Here is a 17,312-nt window from a genome sequence, read left to right as displayed (position 1 = left end):
CACCATCACTTGTCTGGCACAGAGAGCAAAATAGAAGCACACACACGGTGCACAGGCCTGTATGCAGACAATACATTCACACCCATGAATAAAATCTTAGCACACAGTAGGGTTTTTGTTTTGTTTTGTTTTACATTGGCAAACTGATGGGTTTCCGTGGTAACTAGCTTACAAGGAAGATATTGATTTTTAGAAAATATGGGGGTAGGGGGAACCCCATCATCACATTTCAACGTAATTAAGTATGCTCATTTCTACAAGTTGCTAAGTGACTCTCCAATGGGATGATTCTAAGCACACAGAATAAACCGGCCTGTAGCAAACAAACTCAGCGCAGCGTCCATGGTTACGGCATAAGGCAAGGTGGTGGCACTCCTTAACAAAGGAGGGTGTCGCTTATGGGACTGTGATACTGCTGAGCAGGCTGTGCCCAGCAGTAAGAATTACCGGTGTCCCAGATCCTGGGACCATGTCATAGCCCTATGGGTGGGATCCTTCTAAAGTAGAGATTTCTCTTTTATTGTGCCATTCTGGGAAGATTAGACTTAACTCAGAAATGGTTTGAAGTGTGACTCACAGTGACTTCAGCTGCAAAGAAAAAGGGCACAAGGCTCCCTTTCCCAGGGGACACACTATCTGACATATTTGTCATGGCTGATTCACCACTGTAGAACAAAGAGAAAAGATGAGTGGTGATGTGCCCCTTTTGGCTCTGGGGGGGGGGGAGGGGCTGGAGGGTGCATGGGCCATGTGAGCTGTGTTCTGAGAACATCAGGCAGAGCCAAGCCGTGATGGAGGGAGGCAAAGCTGAGCTCAGTAGTCACAGGGACCCACTTATGTAACTGGAGGCTCTTTCCTCACTCCGCTATGCTCGGCTGGGACATTCATGGCTCTCTGGATCGTTTGCTGACCTCTAACAGCTCAGGAAGGCCATCCTTTAATCCCCTAAACTCCGGGTGGTGATTTGAACCTGGTGTGACAGCACAGCACAGTTACCTGGTTACCCAGCGTTTCAGCACGGGATTCTGACAGTGTGCCTTTTGTTAATCTTCCCCCCACCCTGGGAACACTCGGGTTGAAACTGCCCCAAAACCAGGTTCTGCTTGGAACAGGATTTCTCCTGTGGCTCCTCTGATTTGACAATGCAGTCTCAAGGGTTGCCGTGTGGCTCAGTGATAAAGTACTGCCTAGCATGCTCTCAGTTCCATCAACTCACACCCCAGAAAACCACACTCCCAGGCAGGCTCAGACCTGTCAAGCCCTCGCCCCAAATGGCTCCACCAGAGCAGGCCTATCTAATGCTGTCAGCAACCCTTCTGGCTGCTCCCAACCCCATTCATAGTTCCCTCAAACACACTCTCATGTAATCAATCCAACTTTAATAAAGTTTTTTTTTTAAAGCATCGCAATTGCCCGAAGAGATGTGAGGCCTTTGGTGTTAAAGGGGCCCGAATTCCTAACCCTTTCTCAAATAAAAGATAAGTGCAAATCCCAGGCTCCAATGCAGATCAATCCTGTTTGGATAACTGAAATAATTAAAAATAATATTCTTAGCAGGGCGTGGTGGCACACGTCTTTAATCCCAGCACTCAGGAGGCAGAGGCAGGCAGATTGCTGTGAGTTCCAGGCCAGCCTGGTCTACAAAGCGGGTCCAGGACAGCCAAGGCTAACACAGAGAAATCCTGTCTTGAAAAAAAACTAATAATAATAATAATAATAATATTCTTATTCTTATTCTTCTTAGGAAGAAGTGAGGGGACTCTGTCTTGGGAAAAGTGGGGACAATTTGTCGTTCTTTGGAGACTGTGTTCTGGCTGGTGAATAACAGCTATTTTCGTATGTTGGGGTTGTTGCTGAGTGGGTAGAGTCCTTGCCTAGCACATGTGAGACCTAGGATGTGAGCCCCAACACCTCATGACCAGGTGAGGTTGTGCACGCCTGCACTGACAGCACTGGGAGTGGAGACTGGAGGGCCAGAAATTCCAAATAACCTTTTCCTGGGGGCACAGCAAGTTCAAGACCAACCTGGGCTACACAAGACCCTGTCACAGGAGGAAAAGAGTGGCAATAGTTCTCCTAGCTTGCTTCCCCTGGCTATGACGAACACCATGACCAAAGCAACGCGGATAGAAAAGGATTTGTTTGGCTTACACGTCCCGGGTCACAGTCCATCGCTGAGGGAAGTCGGGGCATAAACTTGAAGTGTGACCCTGGAGGCAGGCGATGATGCAGAGGCCGTGGAGGGGTGTTGCTTACAGGCTTGCTCCCGATAGCTTGCCCTGCCTGCTTTCTTACAGAACCCAGGACCGCCGACCAGCCTAGGGATGGCACCGCCCACAGTGGACTCAACCCTCCCATATCAATCATTAATTAAGAAAATATTCTACAGCCCTGCCTACACGCCAGTCTGATGGAGATCTTTGCTCAATTGTTTCCATCTTTGAGCCAGTTAAATAAAGCTGATAGAACCCAGCAGAGGTCCTCAGGTCAAATTAGGACCAGTTTCTCAAAGACACGGGAACAGACAAATCCTATGGCCGGGGAAGAGCCAGAGGAGTCTGCAGAGAGCTAGTCGGCCTCAAGAACCGGGAGGGCCAGCCTTGGCACGGTGATGACCTGACAGCACAGAGACAGTAAGGCCATCTGACTTTTCACTTCAGGCCCAGCTTTGTTCTTTCGGCTGCAGAGCGATGGGGGAGCATGTGAGGCCGTGGGCCGGTCCTGCCGGTCCTGCCGGTCCTGCCGGTCCTGCCAGTCCTGCCGGTCCTGCCGGTCCTGCCGGTCCTGCCGGTCCTGCCGGTCCTTGTCTTACTGTGCTAGTGATGGGACGGCCTCAGATGCCGCAAGTGACCATAATGCCCTGACCTCACAGGACTATATGACCCCTCAGGTTGAGATGGTCTGAACAGTGACAAGAGGGAAGAGATGGCTGGAGAGGCTTCAGGCTTCACAAATAGGTCTGAAACTCAAAGAGCCTATTCTACTTAGCTGATCCTCCCCACCCCCTAGTTTAGAAAGTATTTTTCAAAATTACAGAGAAGTGGGAAGACTAATTGAAAAACTACCTGGGCGTCTTTCACCCCAGTTGACAAAATTTAACATTTTTGGTGATGGACTGGTTTTTAATGCACATTTTTTTTTCCTGGGCTTTCCGGTAACTTTGATGTCCGCTTATAATTCAATTATTTTTAAGTAAGCGTTTACTGGGTACCAGTGGAGAACGCCCAGCATCCACACGAGGAAACATAGCCTTGAACTCATAAAATTATGTGTTATGTATGTTAGTTAACTTCCTGCCGCTGCAACGTAACACCTGAGGCGATCAACTTGTCGAGAGAAAAGTGTGGCTTTAGCTCCCAGTCTTGGAGGTTGCTTGACAAGACAGCTCTACATTTTCCCCTTCAAGGGTCTCCAGTGACCTACAGACCTCTCACTAGATCCTGCCTCATAGAACAATTTCCTAACAGCACCCCTGCAGGGGCCAAACCATCAATCAAGACACAGCACTGGTGAGGGTTGGGCAATCAGCATCCAAATTACAGCGTTAATCCCCACCGTGCATTCACGGTGAATGCTGCTGGCCGGTGTGTTAAGTGGTGCCTCCTTTCCGAAGGGCTGATGGTAGGTAAGCTGGGGCCCTTGCAGGAGCCACTCACTGCCAAGTGACACACTTAACTGCACTAGTGCAGCGGCAGTGGAGAACTGGAGCAGGGAGTGGAGGCCTCCAGACCCAAGCCCCAAGCTAAGTGACAAAGTGAGAGGCACCAGAGGCCAGAGCCAGGCAGAGACAGCAGCCCCAGCAGGAACGGCTCCACACCTCCTCTCTCTCTCTCTCTCTCTCTCAAAGATTTATTTTATGTATAAGTGCATGTACTCTCGCAAGCCAAAAGGGGGCATCAGATTACATTATAGATGGTTGTGAGCCACCATGTGGTTGCTGGGAATTGAACTCAGGACCTCTGGAAGAGCAGACAGTGCTCTTAACCACTGAGCTATCTCTCCAGCCCCACACACCTCCTCTCCTGAGGCTGTGGGCGCAGCAGCTGACAGATTCAGCTGTTCACTCCACAGCCTCAGTGATGCAGGGCCAAAGGCTCCAAGTGAAGTGGGATAGTGGCCTGCCCATCTCGTGGGGGGTGGGGGTGGGGGTGGGGTGGGGGGTGTGGGGACTCAGGAGCACAGTGAGGAGACTGCAGAAACTCTGCAAGTGTCATTTTGGAAACTCCCACCTGCATCGTAAGTGAAGGAATTGAAAATAGAAAGAAGGCACCACCCTCTCTCCCACCTGCCTCCCACCTCCCTTAGGAGTCGACACTCAAGGCTCCTGTTCTTGCATTGGTGGGTATCTTTCTGGAGGCCTTGTGGCCACCCAGAGGAGCAGGGGTGGGTGGCTGGATTCACCAGAGGGCAGGCCAGTGCAGGTCCCTGCTGTTGGCTACAAACCCAGGATCTGGACAATAACTCCTGTTTTTATTGCGGAACAGTGGGGCCCTGGAGCCTTCCGCCAGCAGAAAGGAAAGCTGGGACTCGGAAAAGACCTGATGGATGTCAAGTAGACGGGGGTGGGGGGCTGGGGGGTGGGGGGGTGTCGCTGCTCTACTGGCGAGTGCTTTGAAGTTCTTCTATGGCTGTTGCCTCAAAAGTACCAGCAAGCCTGTATTTATCCTTCCCCCGCTATAGATCCAGAAAGCCCATTAAAAGAAAATAAAAGGCTGTAAAGTTTAACAGCCTTCCCTTCAGCCACACCTGCGGACTGACCACTCAAGACATTTCCTTCCCAATGGAAAGATCTTTCCCAGCGGCCCGATGAGAGAGGATGGAGTGACTGGGCAGCCGGCCACCAGCACCAGCATCTGTCAGGGTGCGTGATAAAGGGAAGAGAACCGGGCTGCTTTCTGTTGAGCTCTGACTGACACTTCATTTACCCATCTCACATTATCCTCACACCAACTCTAGACCACCAGCATGTCTCCTTCTGCCCCTCCCTCGGATCCAGGAAGGCAGAACACTTGGGTGAACGCTTGAAGACCCAGAGTTTACAAGAGAGGGCTCCTGTACTTCCCAAATCAATTAGTTTCTGGGCAGCTTTATCCAAGGAACGTCCAAGGTGAGAAGATGTTTTTAAGAACATCTGGATAAATACGACACCCGGGTTCATGTTCAGTCGGTAATGACACATTCGATACCACTCTGTTTCTGTTCCCGATCTGTGGGAGCCCACTAATCCCACTAGATATGTCTAGTACCTTAGTTCTGTTGAAATTGGGGCCATAGTGGCAACTGTTGTGCTTCTAAAACCTGCCAGGCAAGCTGCTTGGCAAGGCACAGGCGCAGACCTTGAAAACCAGGCTGAGCCAAGTCTCCCAGCACGGAGGACGGAGGGCGTCACAGAACCCTAGCAGAGAGTCCAGGAACCACAAAAGCTGTGGACTTTATAATGGCGGAACTAATTTCCCTTCGCTGACAGCGTTTGGCTTTTTAGCACTCATCATATTGGCATCCTAACTGGGGCAAGCCAACTCTCGCTGTACTTGCCACTTGCAAGTTCGCAGTGACTCAGCCCTTCTTTTCTGTAGATTACCTCTCAAGAAGCCCAGGCAGCCCAGCGCGGTGGTGCCCGCCTGTGATCCCAGTACTTGGGAGGCAGAGGCAGGCAGATCGCTGTGAGTTCGAGGCCAGCCTGGTCTACAAAGTGAGTCCAAGACAGCCAAGGCTCCACAGAAAAACCCTGTCTCAGAAAAAAAAAAAAGACAGCAAGGGACTGAGAGCCTGTGTCAAGGTCACTTTCCAGGGAGAAGGCCCTCGAGAAGAGGCTCCTCACAAGGAGCCCTCTCTGAGGGAGATGTTCATTCTGTGGCCCTGCTGCCAGACAGTGAGTTTCTCAGACTCTGAGCCGCCTTGTCATGCTGTGTGAGTCTCTGCTATTTTAAAAACACTTATTTTCTGTGCCCTTTTTGTCTGACAGGTGAAGAACTGCCAAAAATTCGGCTCTAAATAACTCTCATTATCCATTACCTGTGATGAAAGACTTTATTTACTACCTGGGAGCTCCTTCAAAGCCGGTCCAAGGCAACCTCTTTAACGCCAGGAGGGCATCCGGCCTGATAGAAACAGACTATAGGTGAGAGAGCCGGGCTCTGCCCGCAAAGGCTCACACAGTTGTGGACCTGAGTCAGTACATGCCAGCTGGCTCTCTGAGTTGTCTGTGGCTGTCCTGGTGGAGTTCTCACCAGAGGGGCATGGTTCCACAGGCTAGCAGAGGCCATTATGCTTAGTAGGCGAAGTTTATGAAACATCCACCAGTCATATCCACGGGTGCAGCCACGCATCCACACGTGGCTGGTTTCCCTTGGTGGCTAAGATGCCACAAACCTAGTAACTGTGTGAAGACTGCAAGAGCCCATGGGACCAGATCCAAGGGGAGATGCCCTGAGGGTGGGGGGGCTGGGGCGGGGGCGGGAACCACAGACCTCTGTGGCCACCATGACCACACCGGAGGAGCACTGACTGTCGCCACTTAGGAGCAGTCATCTAAACTCTAGACCCCACTTCTGAAGATAGTTTTCAGCACCCAGTCTTCCCTCCCACCCCAGGATTCACTCCCATACTAATTACATTAGCTATTTCTCTTGTCTGTGACCAAATGCCTGGCAAAGGGCAACGGCAGGAGGATTGAGTTGTTTCAGTTCATAGTGTCAGGAAATGCCAAGGCACAGCAGCCGTGTGCGCCTGGGGTCCCAAAGATCGGAGAGCAGACAGATAAATCCTCAACACCCACACCCAGTGGTCCACTTTCTCGAGCGAGGCGCCACCTTCTGAAAGTTTCCCAATCCCAAATAATAGTGCTATTGGGGAAATAGTGCATGTGCCACTACTGTCTGGTTATATTTTTCTAAGTCACATGTGTGAGTAGGGTTGTACCGATGGCTGTGCCACTGTTAGAGGCAACGAGAGGGCTTCAGACCCCAGGAGCTGGAGTGTTACAAGTGGGTGTGATGCATGCTGGGAGCTGAACTCTAGCCCTCCACAAGAGCAGTACACACTCTTAATAGAAAGAGATTCCACAGGGTTCCAGCAGCTAGTCAGACCTCCGCAGTACAGACAAGACTGAAGCCCAGACAAGGACGGTCACACCTCGGCTGGGACTGCTGCATGTCATTGACCCACTAGGTAGACTCTGACCCTGAAGACAGACTTGGGGGTTCACTGTAGCTCTTTGTCCCTCTTTCCAATGTGTCCACGCATGCTTCTGGTTTCCACTATTAATTTGGCTCTCTTGGTTTACTGAGGACATGCGATCAAAAGTGATTTGGGCCACAAGCTGTGTGGCCCCACATTCAATAGCAGGCAGAAACTACTGAGTGGCTGCCTTCAGACGAGCTCTTAAAGAAAAGAGAGAGAGGGCAGGGTGTGGTGGTGCATACCTGTAATCCCAGCACTCGGGAGGCAGAGGCAGGTGGATCGCTATGAGTTCGAGGCCAGCCTGGTCTACAAAGTGAGTCCAGGACAGCCAAGACTACACAGAAAAACCCTGTCTTGAGAACAGATAAAGTAAAAGAGGAAGAGAAGGAGGAGGAGGAGGGGAGGGGAGGGAGGGAAGGCAGAAGGGAGGGTCTCCACTCCCTCTGAGCAGGGAAGCCTGGCTTGGTGAGGTCAACAGTCAGAAGTCATCTGAGCCAACAGAGAACCGTGAACCCCAAGCAGAGAGCAGCCTGCCGCCTCGCTTCTTTGGACTCTGAGGATACTCTGTGTCTCTCGGTTCCTTCTGTCTTCCCCATAAGGACAAGAGAATCTGACAGAACATCATGTTCCCTGAAGACCCACGGGGTTCTGCTTCTCTGAAGTCTGTGCACCCCACATTGTGCCAGAAGCACAAGATGCCGCAGGATAAAAACGGAGCCTCCCTGCGACCATCAACGCTTTGTTCACTCGTTCCTGAAATAGTGAATGTATCCACTCATGAGACCAGGTGTGTGAGCATAAATATTTTTAGAATATGATATAAAATTCACATTTTAAAAATACATATATAATCAAAAATGCCTACTAGCTCATTTCTGGTTATTCTGCAAAATCTTACCTAGTAACTGCTATGCAGAATGAATGGGTCTATGTGTCTATAAAGAAATAAAAGGATTTTAAGAAATGACATGTTGCTGACAAGTGTAATGGAACAAGTTTGTAATCCTGGTTCTCAGAAGACAGAGGAGGAGAGAATCTTGTGAGGTTGAGGCCAGCCTGATCGGCAAATAAGACCTCATCTCCGAAGGAGGAGTGGGGAGGAAAGCACTGAATGAAAAATAGAGTTTGAAAGAAGTGGACGGAAAAGGTATGAGTCGAGCCCTCAAAGGCAAGAAGGAACAAAATGCCAGGGGATCTGAGGACAACATCCAGGAACAGAGAAATCAAGTGTGGGAAGGAAAGAGGTCCTCCTGGTCAGAGAGCTGTGAACAGGGAGATGAAAGACAAGAGATGGGAATGGAAGAGGCCAGCTCGCCGCCTGCTGTGAGGGTGTGAGGGCCGTGGGGCGTCAGGAGAGCTGAGTACCAGCCGGGGCAGGAGTGTGGTTGGGGAGACAAGTCAGGAAGTCAGTGCTGAAGACTGGGACCGCCTTTTCCATCATTGCTCAGGTCCCAGCCCCAGAGTCAAGGCCAGCCATGCCAGGTCGAGAAGTGGGTCCCCATCTAGGGCAACAAAATGTATGCTCTCTCCTACTTTTGCTTCTTTTTGTTCCTAGTAAGTCCTCTGAAGCCATCAAGGCACTCAAAGTGTTAGTTTCCTAGGAAAATTGTGCAGACCTTAGTAAGTGTACACTGGGGCAGAGTCCTCACTCCCTTGTAACACCCCAGACAAGAAGGCCCAACCCTGGAGGTTCCTGGGTCTCCAGCACAGTGAAGCAGCCACTTGCTGCCACTCCTGGGCTCTCTCAGTGGCTTGCAGCAGCCCTAGAAGCCAGAAGAGGGCATTGTATTCCCCTAGAACCAAAGTCAGAGGTGGTTGAGAGCCACCATGTGGGGTGCTGGAAACCAAACCTGGGTCCTCTGCAAGAGCAGCCAGTGCTCTGAATGGCTACGCTGACTTTCCAGGCCAAGTTGTTGTTGTTGTTGTTGTTGTTGTTGTTGTTGTTGTTGTTGTTGTTGTTGTTGTTGTTCTTCTTCTTCTTCTTCTTCTTCTTCTTCTTCTTCTTCTTCTTCTTCTTCTTCTTTCTTCTTCTTCTCAAGACACGGTTTCTCTATATATAACAGCTCTGGCTGCCCTGGAACTCCAGGTTGGCCTTGAACTCATGGAGATCCACCTGCCTCTGCTTCCCAAATTCTGGGATTAAAGGCTTGCGCCACCACTGCCCGGCCAAGTGGTGGTTCTTAAAAGTGGCTGCCTGACACTGAATGTATTCTAATCCCATCTCCTACTTGTATTCTGTGTGTGTGTGGGGGGGGGGCGGATTGTTCGTTTGGTTTTGTTTTTTGTTTTTGTTTTCCAAACACAGGCAACATTCACCTCAAGACTGAGGCATAAAAATGGGGTGGAACCTTGTAAACACTCGGCAGAAATGGTAAAGTTCTGAAGAGATGTATGGCCCTCCTTTTGGCTGCCAGACTATTAAAACATCATGCGCATGCCCCAAATTGAATGTCCCTAGGAATCTCACATTAGAATAAAAAAGAAAACAGTAGCCTGGTGCCAGGCAGAGGAGGAATCTGTCCCTAAGAAAGATTTCACACAGTCCTGACAACTGGTCAGACTGTCAGTGGTGGTAAAATAAAGAGAGGTTTGGATCCTTGGAGTTCTTCTCTGAGTTCTTTTCCTGGGAGTTTCTTTCCAGAACTACTTTCTTTAAAAAGAAACAAAAAAAAGATATTTATTTATTTATTATGTATATGAGTAGGCTGTCTTCACGTACACCAGAAGAGGACATCTGATCATAATGCAGATGGTTGTGAGCCACCATGTGGGTGCTGGGAATTGAACTCAGGACCTCTGGAAGAACAGCCAGTACTCTTAACCACTGAGCCATCTCTCCAGCCCCCAGAGCTACTTTCTTTGCAGCAAGAGCCACTCTTAGATATAGAGAGAGAGAGATTTCAGACAAGGCCAGGATTCTTGGATTCATCACAGAAAAGAATTTCGGTACCAAGAAGAGACTTGGTACCCTATGAGCATATACAGGGGGAGGAGGTCCCCCTCAGTCACACTCTTAGGGGAGGGGAGTAAGGGGAAAATGGGAGGGAGGGAGGAATGGGAGGATACAAGGGATGGGATAACAATTGAGATGTAATATGAATAAATTAATAAAATGTATTTTTAAAAAAAGAATTTCAGGACACAACAATAGGAAGCAAGGTTGGAGTTTATGAAGGTGGATTGTGAGAGAGTGCAGTGTGGGGCTTCTCAAACAGGGAGGGTATCTTACTGTCTTTACAGCAGACACACATATATATGACCCTGTGACGACGTTACAGAGCATAGCATAATTTACAAAAGGGTTGAAAAGTTCATCAATTTCCTTCTGGAAATAAAGCCGGTTCTCTTCTCTGCCTTGTGGGTTCTGGGGATCAAACTCTAGCTGTCAGGCTTGGCCGCACGCACTCCCACCACCCCCACCCATCCCCACCCCCCAGAAGGAAGCCACCTCAGCAGCCCAACGCCATTTTTACAACAGAGTCATAAGGTTCCAGAATGTAAAGATATATCTAAGAGTGGCTCTTGCTAGAAGGAAAGTAGCTCCTGATTGAAAGAAACCAGCTATTGGGGCTGGAGAGATGGCTCAGTGGTTAAGGGCACTGGCTGCTCTTCCAGAGGTCTCGAGCTCAATTCCCAGTCAACCACATGGAGGCTCACAACCATCTAGAATGAGATCTGGTGCCCTCTTCTGGAGTACATGCAGGCAAAACACTGTGCATATGTGATAAATAAATAAATTTTTTAAAAAAGGAAAGAAACCAGCTATAAGTGACACTTTGCTCCTGCCCCTAGAGGCGTTGCAGGTGTGGCCACTGTGCATCAGTAGGTGACAGAGAGGAGAGGCCTCGTCGACACTCAGTGTTCTATCTGTGGACATCTGAATGACTAATAGCCTGACACTCTCTGAGAAAAGTGAGCCTGAACCAGTGCCAGGCAGGCCTGGAGGAGTGGGCGGGGGCGGAAGTGGGTGGGGTGGGGTGGGGCAGGAGGGGGCAGGGGTGTCCTAGATGACCCCTGCCCAGCACCATAATGCACAAATAGAGCACAGGACTCCTGAGGCCCCAGACATTCAGACACCCCGTTCCACTAAGAGGAGCAAGTAAGTGGAGGAGAAATGGAAGAGAAAGAGAAGTGGAAGGGTGTGGGCAGGACAGAGAGAGGGTAGTGAGGAGCAGCCTGAAGTGAGCAGCTGGTGATGCCACCTGGGACCATGGTGGGGGCCTGGCCTATGTTCCAGCCTGAGAGCCATGTCTGGGTCGTGGCTCTTCAGTAGCAGGGTCTGTTACCACCAAAAGCCAGGTGGATGTCCCTGGTCTGGTCTGCCACCCAGGGACATGTTTTTTGTTTGTTTTCAAGACAGGGTTTCTCTGTGTAGCCCTGGCTGTCCTGGACTTGCTTTGTGGACCAGGCTGGCCTCGAATTCACAGAGATCCACCTCCTCTGCCTCCCTGATTGATGGGATTACAGGCGTGGGGCACCATGCCAGGCATATTAATGGCTGTGGGCTGTGCAGAGCCGGCCCCGCCTCTCTCTGGGCAACTTGAGTCTCTGCTAGAAGGTCCTCACTCACTTCGCTCACTGCAGTGTGGTGTCTTTATGGGAGATGACATTTTCTAAGATAACTAGCGAGTGATGATTACCAAGAATAAATAAGTCCAACAGGGCGACAGGTTAGAGAGTGAGAAACCAGCTGCCGACATTAAGGGTTTGCACTCTCCTCCCTGCACCCTCACTTCCCTGTGCACTTACAACCAGTTCCTTCAAAAACAAAACAAAACAAAAAAACAAGAAACAGTAAGGAAAAAAGAAGCAAACGGGGTGTGGTGGTGCACGCCTTTCATCCCAGCACTTGGGAGGCAGACACAGGTGGATCTTTGTGAGTTCGAGGCCAGCCTGGTCTATAGGGCGAGTCCAGGACAGCCAAGGCTACACAGAGAAACCCTGTCTCGAAAAACCAAAAAAGAAGAAGAGGAAGAAGAAGAGGAGGAGGAAGAGGAAGAAGAGGAGGAGGAAGAGGAAGAAGAGGAAGAAGAAAAGGAAGAAGGAAGAAGCATGTGGCAGAACCACTTAAAACTACCTTCCCCACACACCTTTGTTAGCCTTTAGCATTTCTTTTGTGTGTGTGTGTGTGTGTGTGTGTGTGTGTGTGTGTACAGTATTCTTTTTTTTTTTTTTTTTTGGTACAGTAAGTATTCTGCCCTCATATGTGCCTGTAGGCCAGAAGAGGGCACCAGATCTCATAATAGATGGTTGTGAGCCACCCTGTGGTTGCTGGGAATTGAACTCAGGACCTTTAGAAGAACAGACAGTGTTCCTAACCTCTGAGCCATCTCTCCAGCTCCTTTAGCATTTCTTGAAGCTGGAGAGAAAGCTCCTTGCTTAAAAGCACTTGCTCTTCCAGAGGACCCCAGTTCAGTTCTCAGCACTCACTTCTGGCGGCTCAGAATCACCTGTAACTCCAGCTCCAGGGGATCAAACGCCGCCCCCTCCCCCTCATGTGGATTAGGGTGGCAGGCAGCATCTGGTGTACCCAGGCAGCCCTCTGTACCCACAAACATTCTCTTCTGATATCCACGGGAAGGGAGAGATCTCACGACAAACCCTCCGGGTATCGGAACGAGCCTGAGAACGGGACCAATACTGTATTGATATGGCCGCTGTGGGAGTCAGGGAAGATCCATAAGGCTGAACACAAGGCAAAGAATATGTGGGGCGTCCATAATGCTGCCGGGGTTACTTCATTCGGTGGCGTCTAGAAGTGTGGTTCAGCGCCCCCTAGTGGTGCCGGGAGGCAACTTCTCCATCGGTTTCCAGAATTGTTTAGGGTTCCCAGCACAGGTAGTCTTCCTGGTGCTGACCACCACTGTGTAAAATAATTCAGAGCATCACTGCGTGGCCGAGAGGCAGAGAACATGTGGCGGTTTACAGAGAGAAGGTCCTAGAGAAAGTGCTTTTCTTTTTTTTTTCAATGTAGCATTAAAGAATCCTTGCCGTTAGCTCATGGGTATGGCTCTGTCCTGTACTGGCAAGCCGGTCTGCCACCATCCCGTGTCTTAGAGTTTCTATTGTTGTGATAAAATGCCACAACCAAAGCCACTTGGGGAGGAAAGGGTCCGTTTCCCTTAAGTTTCCACACCACTGTTCATCAAAGGACGTCAGGGCAGGAACTCAGACAAAGCAGGGACCGGGAGGCAGGAGCTGAGACAGAGACCATGGAGGAGGAACGTTGCAACTCACGGCTTGCTCAGCCTGCTTTGTTTGTTTGTTTTTGTTTTTTGAGACAGGGTCTCTCTGTGTAGCCTTGGCTGTCCTGAACTCGCTTTGTAGACGAAGCTGGCCTCGAACTCACAGATATCTGCTTGCCTCTGCCTCCCAGGTGCTGGAATTAAAGGCGTGCGCCACCACTGCCCACCTCAGCCTGCTTTCTTAAGGAACCCAGGACCACCACTAGCTTGACACCACCCACAATGGGCTGTGCCCTCCCCCGTCAATCACTAATTAAGAAAATGCCCTATAGGCTTGCCCACAACCAGATCTTACGGGACATTTTCTCAACTGAGGCTCCATCCTCTCCCTACCTTCTGTCAAGTTGACAGGAAACCAACCAGCACATCTGCCTGTGCCACCCTCACTCGAGCACCAGGGGTCACAGGCTGCTCGGAGCTGAGTGAGAGGGGGCTGAAAAAATGGGAACTGTTGACTCTCTAGTGTATTGTTCAAATCCTCCCTACAGACCTTCCCTTGACTCCTCACAGCAACCATATCGATACATTATGCATCCCATCCTCCAGATGAGCAAACTGAGGCAGGAAGAAATAACTTACTCAAGATGGTCTATTTTCACATCTGATCTGGCACCTGAGCTCAGTTCCCTTTTGGTTTAAGGCAGTTGTATTCACTGATGTCTCTTTTCTAATTCAGACGTCCTACTCAAAGCATCTCATACCCCTTTTCAAAGTCCAGCCTGAAAGGCTCAGTGACAATGATCACAATGCCAAATGGATGTCCGGGTTGGGAGTACGGCTTGGGGCTGGCTTTTAACTCAGGGTTTCTAAGACTGAGCCTTGGGCCATGGAACAAGGGGTTAAGACTTTCTGAATGACAATTTGCTTACAAATAAGCAGATCCTCCTTTGAGGGGCCGCAACCCCACGTCCCTCGAAGCCCACAGCTCTCAGGATTTCTGGGAACTCCTGAGGGACTTTAATTTTTTTTTCCTTTTTAGTATTTGATTTATTGTATTTTATGTATATGGGTGTCTGCGAGCCATGTGCATGTCTGGTACCTGCGGCGCTCAGAAGAGGGTGTCACATCCCTTGAACTGGAGTTACGTGTAGTTAGCGGTGAGCCTCATGCTGTGGGCACTGGGAACAAAGCCTGGGTCTTCTGCAAGGGCAGCGAGCCATCTCCCCAGCCCTGGGGATGTTTGATTTTTAAAGGCTTCGAACTCTAGTGCCCATCTGCTCTGCAGTCTTTTTGTCCCAGTCAGGCCACTGCACGGGAGCCACTAAGGAACCTGACATGGTTCATGGAGAAGCCCAGAGAGCAGTGACCTGCCCAGAAGAGTCTTCAAGGGAAGGGCTTTAAGAAAAGAGGGGAGGGGCTGGAGAGATGGCTCAGTGGTTAAGAGCACTGACTGCTCTTCCAGAGGTCCTGAGTTCAGTTCCCAGAAACTACATGGTGGCTCACAACCATCTATAATGAGATCTGATGCCCTCTTCTGGCCTGCAGGTGTACATGCAGGCAGAGCACTGTATACATAATAAATAAATAAATCTTAAAAAAAGAAAGAAAGAAAAGAGGGGAGGTTAGGTATGATGGCCACCCTAGCACTCAGGAGGCAGAGGCAGGCAGATCTCTGAGTTCAAGACCAGTCTGGGCTACAGAGAAGTTTCCAAGCCAGCCAGGGCTACACAGGATCGGGCCACAGAACTCAGGTCATCTTGGCCCAGTGGGTGGTAGCTCCTGTGGTCTAAGAGACTTCATCTTTTAGAACATTTACACAGAGCTGCAGAGGTGGCTCAGTGGTTAAGGGCACTGGCTGCTCCTGCAGAGGACCCAGGTTCAGTTCCCAGCACCACACAGAGACTTACAATCATCTGGGATTCAATGGTGGGCTTTGGCCTCTGCAGGCACGAGGCACACGTGTAGTGTATATACATACATACATACATACATACATACATACATACATACATACATACAGGCCAACATCATTCACATAAAGTAATAAAATGGAGCCCTGCCCTCCTAGGGCTGGCAAACTCACCTTTTACCGGCGGCAGATACATGCTGAAGCCTCTGCCGTGGTCTTTGGGGACACTGGAATCGTGTGGCACGAGGGGAGGAGGTGACGTCAGGGAAAGAAAGAAGAGAGACGGCGAGAGAGGTGGGAGGGAACGAGAGAGGAAAGGAAGAAAAAATCCTGCCCATTAAAAGTAATGACTGGCCAGGCGTGGTGGCACACGCATTTAATCCCAGCACTTGGGAGGCAGAGGCAGGAGCGTCGCTGTGAGTTTAAGGCTAGCCTGGTCTACAAAGTGAGTTCCAGGACAGTCAAGGCTACACAGAGAAGCCCTGTCTCGAAGAAGAAGAAGAAGAAGAAGAAGAAGAAGAAGAGAAGAGGAGGAGGAGGAGGAGGAGGAGGAGGAGGAGGAGGAGGAGGAGGAGAGGAGAGGAGAGGAGAGGAGAGGAGAGGAGAGGAGAGGAGAGGAGAGGAGAGGAGAGGAAAGAGAAGGAAAAGAAAGGAAAAAGAAAAGTAATGACTGAGCCCGATGCAATGCTGCTGGATTCTTGGTCCCTGTGGTTGCAGATGCGATTGCCGTCCCCTCCCACCAGCGTCCCGTGGCTCCTGCCACAACTTCTGAGCAGGGGTCTCCCGGTGGCAAAGGGAGCAGGAACTGTGTGTGCCCTGGACTCCCTCAGGCCTCAAGCAAGAGGCCTGAGCTTTCGCCTGCCCTTGCGGGAATGGCTATTCCAGTCCGCCACAGGATGGCAGTCTTGTCACAGGTAACACAACAGACCGAGTCCCGGGGAAACAGCTTCTGCGGTGCTGCACCTCAGGAAACACACAGGCTGGAACTGTACTTCAATAAAGTACTATAAAATAACGACGGAGCTGTTAGTTTAAAATAACTGTGATCGCATAGATTAAACAACCTCTCTTTATTAACCTCCTTAATGTGAAAAAAATGTAACTCCGGGGTCTCATAACACTTCCCCTTGAAAAGGATGCACCACAAGGCACCTTGGGGGGCGGGGTGTCTGATTTCTAACTGTGAGAATGACCGTGGGCCCCACTTCACTGAGTTGTGAGGAGCCACTGAGCAAACACCCGCTAGGTACTGTGAACCGTGCCCAGTGGTGCATCCCACGTGCTCAGGAGCCGTGACCTGCAGCCATCACTACTTGCTTCCTTCTCAACCCGTTCCTTCACGATCCTCACCTCCCTTTCCAGGGTTTCGCCCTGACGGTGGTCGACCCCAGCTTGAAAAATACTACGTGGAAAATTTCACAAATAACTACTTCACACATTGTAAACTGCACGTCGTTCTGAGGGGCCACGGTGTCCCGCGTCAGTCCACGCCTCCCCGCCCAGGGGGCGCCATCCTTTTGTGCAGCGTACCCACGCAGTATATGCTACTTGCTTTTTACTCACATAGTAGCTAGCTCAGCTGTCAGACTGACTGTCGCCAATACACAGCTTGTGAACAAGAACCCTGCAGTTTCCCGCATCGTTGCGGGCGGGGGAGGGGCGGAGGAATGTATCCCTAGCAAGGAGGATGAATTAAGGGCTCCCGGTCACCTGCGTTAATCACCACATCATTCCTAACAGGCTGAGTAGCACGCAGCCTCTGCGTCCAGTGGGATGGCGCGCGGCCTTAATGGGAATGGGTCCTGACTCAGGCTACAACGCGCTAAAACTTGAGGACCTGACGCTAGCCGAAATAAGCCAGACCCAAAAGGAAAATTCCTGCGTGAGAAGAAGAGGAGGGCGTCGGTTGCCGGGAGCCCGCAGGAAGCGGGCAGAGAGTTAATGTTTAGTGAGATTGCCTAGAGTTTCTTTCAGTTCTGCTGATGGGGAGAGTGGGGGAGGCAGATGGCGGGGCTTGCCTAAAGATTGGAAGGGAC

At 50.4% G+C, this 17,312-nt stretch overlaps 1 protein-coding gene and 1 pseudogene across 1 annotated transcript in view; one reads left to right on the top strand and one right to left on the bottom strand.

Annotated features, from left to right (window-relative positions):
* The window catches only part of Cdk8 (cyclin dependent kinase 8), a 571,315-nt gene that overhangs the window by 245,948 nt on the left and 308,055 nt on the right, over positions 1-17,312 (bottom strand). The window lies entirely within an intron of this gene.
* LOC127204039 (uncharacterized) lies at positions 10,964-11,083 on the top strand (annotated as a pseudogene).

Source organism: Acomys russatus, chromosome 19 (genome assembly GCF_903995435.1).
Source record: "Acomys russatus chromosome 19, mAcoRus1.1, whole genome shotgun sequence".
Taxonomy (NCBI): Eukaryota; Metazoa; Chordata; class Mammalia; order Rodentia; family Muridae; genus Acomys; species Acomys russatus.
Note: the sequence above shows the minus strand (reverse complement) of the source record. Positions and strands in the feature narration are given on the sequence as shown.